We start from the raw sequence: 6000 nt of genomic DNA on the forward strand, positions 1-6000 counted from the left end.
ATTCTGTTCTCTTTAAGGATATGATTTCTCTCTCATCACACCCAATTTGGATCGAGGTACAACATGGAAACAAAGACTGACAGAGTGCTATCTGTGGGGTGGGGGTGGGGAAGCAAGATTGGGGGAAAACTGTAAAACTCAAATAATATCTTTAATAAAAATTAAAAAAAAAAAGAATACATTAGTGTGTCTGACTTTGAAAAGTACTAATTGTTAGGAAATCATACACATCTTTGCAGCTCCCACCCACTACAGCTCATTCATTATACCTCCTCCCCTACTCAAGTCTTCTCTTCTCCAGGTTTAACGTCCCCACTTCCTTCAACTATTTTCTCATTACAGCATTCCACTGGAGATTGTTTGATGCTGATTTTTCCTGAGATTTGGACAGAGTTCAAAGCCATCTAACTGAATTATCATTTATATCTCTATGTTTCTTAAATAGCAATCTTCTGTCATATGCTTTGATGAACAGAGGCAAACTTTGTAGCATTTCCCTCACCTACCAATCCAAAAACTGTTTAAAAATTAGTGTGGTATGACAAGTTCTTAAAGAGGACACATTAACTCTATGATTATGTCTCCATTATTGAGAAATCAATCATCCTCTTCAACATGTTCTAGAATTGTGTCAGACATCAAATTCAAGCTCATTGGCTTATACTCTGCAGAGTCTACTCCCTTCCCCTTTTTTGGACCATCAGAATGTCCTGTCCCCTTAACTAAAGACATCTCAAATTCAACATGTCCAAACTCATTTTCCCAACTCATCCCTTTCCCAAGGACATGACCATCTTTCCAATCACCTAAGTTCAAAATTTTGGTATCAGCTTCAACTCTCCATTCTTATGTAGCTGATCAGTTATCTACTTTCTATCTACTGCTAAAACATTTCTTCCACTTTCTACACACAGACACCATCAGTTTAGGTCTTCATCACCTCTTGCCTGGACTATTCTACCAGGCCTTAACCGGTTTTTCAGCCTCCAGACCCTCCTGACTCCAAACCACCCTTCACTCTGCGGATCAAATGGGAGATTTGTAAATCACCTGGCACAGTGTCTGCCACAGAGCAAGTTGCTCAATAAATGCCTGTTCCCCTTCTTCAAAGCTGAGCTCCAACAACGTCACTGTCATGCTCCTACTCATCTGCTGCTGAAAGAAACTAGAGAAAATTACCAAATTCTGCTGAATCCACTACAAATTTCTTACAAAATCTCAACTGGAATCTCACTGAAGGAAGGCAATCCTTTAACATCCCCAGGTTAGTCACTATCCTGCTCACCACAAAAGCTTTTCCAAACTTTTTCATCATTCTGTAGACTCCACAGCTTCCCTCCCTCCCTTACCTTAATTTCTCTAAACCATCTTCCTTTCTTGGTCTAGTTTCTCAATCTCAGAGTCACCTTGGACTCCTCACTCTTTTCATCCCTCTGTTCCCCAAAGCTAATCTGTTGTCAAGTCCTGTCACCTCACCTCTGTAGCATCTCTGCTCCTCTGACATTGACACCACTCTCTCCTCACACCTGGTCTATGGCAACAGCCTGCTGCTTGGGGTCTGGATTCCAGTCTACCCTCTATTTAGCTCTCAAAACTGATCTTCCTTTAAGTTTAGGCCTGGACGTGTTGCCTCCCCATTCACTGAAATCTAGTGCCTCCCTATTATCCCCAGGATAAAAATACAAAATCCCGTTTGGCTTTTAAAGTCCTTCATATGGGGTGGCTAGGTGGAACAGTAGATAAAGCACCAGCCCTGGAATCAGGAGTACCCGAGTTCAAATCCAGCCTCAGAACTAAATAATTATCTAGCCGTGTGGCCTGGGGCAAGCCACTTAACCCTGTTTGCCTTGCAAAAAAACCCCAAACAACCCCTAAAATAAAAAAAATAAAGTCCTTCATAACGACCCCTTCCTATCTTCTTTCCTCTTACTTGGTCCTTTCTCCCCCCACACCTTGACCCCAAGTAATCTACAATCAAGTGACACTGTCTTCTTTGCTGTTTCTCAAGGAAGATGCTCCACCAAATCATAGTGCTGTCCCTGGAACATTGCAGGCATTTAATATATGCCTGTTAATTAACTTTTTATATGCTGAAAAACTGTCTGTCCTGAAACTCTATGCTATCACTGTACAGCTAAGCAATAACATCAGTCAGTTCTTTCAGTACTCTATAAGATTTACAACTTATACTGGGATCTGATTAACTTAAAATTATCAAAATGAGCTAAATCGCCTGCAACTTTCTCCCTATTTATCTCTGACTGACCATATCCCTATTGCTCATTTTGTGTTTTCCTTTCCAATCCAATGATCATTAAGAGTGCAGTAGCTCTTCTCTGAGCACTTCTTACTGCTGTCTTTTTACCTCTTTGCCTATCTTCTCAGCACTTCTAATACTATTTTTAAAGGACCATATCTGACTTATGTGTCTATTTTGTTACCAGTCCATGCAGCTATCTTCCCTGTCTTAGGGGGCAGGAAAGGTGGGAAGGGGCCAGTTATGAAGGGCTTTAAAAGTCAAACGGGATTTTGTATTTTTATCCTGGGATAATAAGGAGCCACTAGATTTCAGTGAATGGGGAGGCAACACGTCCAGGCCTATACTTAAAGGAAGATCAGTTTTGACAGCTGAATAGAGGGTAGACTGGAATCCACACATCCAGACTCTTTGTTTTCACAATTCATTCTTTGTTGCTTCTATGAGAAGCAGATTTCCTGTCTGTGGGATTCCACCCATCCTTTCTCAAAAAACTTTTGAAATCCACTCTCCCCAACACAGAGTAGCCTCAGATGATGTCCAGCTTTCCTCGTCTCCTGGAGCACTTTGCCCATCCAGACAAAGCTAACAGTCCTTCATCTCCTCCCCTGCAGTCAATGCCTTTCTCTGGCACCTTCAGTTTTTGAAAAATGGAAGGATTACTTTGGTCCCCCACCACTTCCATAAACATGCTTCCACAGCAGGCTGTTTCTGAAAAGAAGGTTCTGAGAGGGGAGGAGGGTGGAGAAAGAAATGAGTGGAAAGGCAGGCTGTAAAGAGGAGAAGAGCAGGAAGTTCAGAGGTGGGATGGAAAGAAGGGAGTCTAAAGGGTGGCAGAAGAGAAGGAGGGCATCTGGAGGTGGGGTCCGCAGAAGGGTTGGAAAGGGACCCCAGGGTAGTGGCGGGAAAGGGGGGGTGAGGAGGGTGAAGGAAATCGAGTGCGGAAGGCAGCAGGGGGCTGCAGGAGAGGGTGAGGGGTAAACGGGGGAGGCGGTAAAAGGAGGGTGGTAAGAAGGGGATAGATGGGGGCTGGAAGAACGGGGTAGCTGGGGCTGGAAGAAGGGGGACAGATGGGGGCTGGAAGAAGGGAGTAGATGGGGCTGGAAGAAGGGGGTAGATGGGGCTGGAAGAAGGGGGACAGATGGGGGCTGGAAGAAGGGGGTAGCTGGGGCTGGAAGAAGGGGGTAGCTGGGGCTGGAAGAAGGGGGACAGATGGGGGCTGGAAGAAGGGGGTAGCTGGGGCTGGAAGAAGGGGGTAGCTGGGGCTGGAAGGGGATAGCTGGGAAGACGAAAGCCAGGAAGGAGGGCACAAGGTGAGGGGGCAGCGGGGGGCGCGGGTGGGGGAGAGGTCACGCCCGGGGCCTCGGAGGAGAGGGCGCGGAAGCAGGAGCCCGGGGGCGCCGGGGGAGGGGCCCCAGGCGGCCGGGCCCGCCTGTCTCCCTCGGCCCTCCGCGGCGCGGCCTAGGGCCGGCCCGAGCCCGGGAGCCGGGGCCGGGGCCGGCGTCCTCGCTCGGGCCGGGCCGGCGTGGGGCTCGGAGGACAGGGGCCGGGGCCGCGGGGCCACTCACCCGGGGGGCCCGGCGGATCCTCCCCATGGGCCGGAGCGGCGGCGGCGGCGGCGGCGGCGGGGCTGCAGGCGGCCGGGGCTGCGAGGCGCAGTGCGCAAGCGCCGCGCTCCGCCAACCGCGGAGGAGCAGAGCGGCCCGGAAGCGGCGGGAGCGGAAGCGCCGGGGCCGCCGCGGCCGCGCTCCCGACGGCCCCTGCGGCAGGTGCGTAGAGAGCCCGGGCCCGCGGCGGGGAGGGGCGGGCCCGGGATCGGGCGCCCCCTGTCGGTCGGAGGCCTCCAGCCCCATCCCGGCCCGGGTCCCAGCTTTGGGCGGGCCGCCCGGGGCGCGCTCTGCCCTAGCTGCGCAGGCGCGCGGCCCGCGGCCCCACGAGCCCGGCACCGCCCGCCCGCGCCCGCCTCCTCTCCCTGACGGCCGGTGCCCCCGCTGCTCCGTGCCCCAGGGACGCACCCCGGCATCGTCCGAGGCAGCACTCGAACCGGGGCTTTCAGGTTCATTCGAGAAGAAAACACGGGCGAGCTTTCTAGAGGAGACATAGCCCCACTGCCATTTACTTTTCCTGTTCTACAAACAGCTCTGTTTCTCTCATTTTTTATTTATTTAAGCCGTGGGATTAAGTGACTTGCCCAAGGTCACACAGCTAGCCAATGATGTCTGGGGCCAAATTTGAACTCAGGTCCTTATGATGACTCCAGCTCTATGCCGTGATATCCTTTTTTCATATTTCTCCTAATCTGACCGCCTTTTTTTATTGTGACGTCACCCGCAGGGCAGATAGGCCGCATTTCTATCAATTTTTATTTTAGGTTTTTGCAAGGCAAATGGGGTTAAGTGGCTTGCCCAAGGCCACACAGCTAGGTCATTAAGCGTCTGAGGCCGGATTTGAACCCAGGTACTCCAAGGCCGGTGCTCGATCCACTCTGCCACCTAGCTGCCCATTCCACATGGATTTTTAAAAAAGTTTATCTGGTATTTTATCTTTCCCAAATACTTGTAAAAACAATTTTTGACATCCATTTTTAAAACTTTGAGTTCTAAGGGGCGGCTAGGTGGTTCAGTGGATCGAGCACCGGCCCTGGAGTCAGGAGGACCTGAGTTCAAATACGACCTCTGACACTTAATAATGATCTAGCTGTGTGGCCTTGGGCAAGCCATTTAACTCCATTGCCTTGCAAAAACCTTAAAAAAAAAGCTTTGAGTTCTATATTCTCTCCCTTCCCTCCCCCCACCACCCCACTGAGAAGGCAAACAGTTCATTATAGGCTATATCTCTGAAGTCATGCAAAACAGTTCCAAAGCAATCATGTTGTGAAAGAAAATCTAGACCAAAAATAAAACAAAGCAAAACCCCTCAATAAAGTAAAGTAGAAAAATGTATACTTCAATTTGTATTTAGACACCATCAGTTCTTTCTTTTGTGAAGGCAAACTAGACCAATTTATTTATTTGCCTTTTGGGTATTGCCTCAGGCAAACTGAGACCTGGGAAAGACCTTAGCTTAAAATGGCCATCACCTCTCACTCCAGGGCCATCTCCACCTGTACTGAACTATTTCTTGCACTTGGATCCAGTTGGCTCCAGAGGAGAGAGAGAGAGAGAGAAAGAGAGAGAGAGAGAGAGAGGCTGAGCCCCACTTCAGTTAAATCCAAATCACATGCAAGTCAAAACATATTACCCTATTAATGTACTTTGTCCTTTGAAGAATGTGAAAGTTAAATTTCTAGATTTTTTTTATATTTCTGATAAAAACTAGTTTCTCCGCCTCTAATTGAGGTTTATAAGTCTGAAGCCTCTGTCCTCTTCAAAACCTGTGTATAAATCTGAAGACTGACTGTGTAAATTAGCCTGGTCTCCCTCTAATGACGTCTACAAATTGGCTTTGCCAGTTGTGTCAACAATTAGAGAAAAACCTTCCTAAGAAAGCAGGAAACTGGTCTAGTTATCTCTAAAAGAGACCCAAATAAATTCTTGTACTTATGACATTAGGGAAAGGGAGAAACTCCAATGTTTTATATATCTCTATAAATATATATTTATTTTATCTACAGAAAATATCAAGTCAGAAAGGAGAAACTAGTCCTGTTGTTAATTGGAACTTTGTCAGTAGCAGTGTTATTAAAATTCAGGGAAAATAGTTCATCAGAAGGGATGTGAAGGGTATCATATACACACATATTT

The 6000-nt window shown here is 48.1% G+C and overlaps 1 protein-coding gene across 3 annotated transcripts in view; it reads right to left on the reverse strand.

The window, feature by feature from the left end:
* Positions 1-3958, reverse strand: part of RBM17 (RNA binding motif protein 17) — a 42781-nt gene extending 38823 nt beyond the window's left edge. The window contains exons 1-2 of one of the 3 annotated variants that reach the window (XM_074194189.1): positions 3826-3958; positions 1051-1152 (exon numbers count right to left, since the gene is read on the reverse strand). The gene's annotated coding sequence lies outside the window, so the exon portion shown is untranslated. The remainder of the gene's footprint in view (positions 1-1050; positions 1153-3825) is intronic. The other 2 variants (XM_074194188.1, XM_074194190.1) reach the window with 2 other exon arrangements.
* Between the last annotated feature and the right edge of the window lie 2042 nt (positions 3959-6000).

This window comes from Macrotis lagotis, chromosome 7 (assembly GCF_037893015.1).
Source record: "Macrotis lagotis isolate mMagLag1 chromosome 7, bilby.v1.9.chrom.fasta, whole genome shotgun sequence".
NCBI classification, from domain to species: Eukaryota; Metazoa; Chordata; class Mammalia; order Peramelemorphia; family Peramelidae; genus Macrotis; species Macrotis lagotis.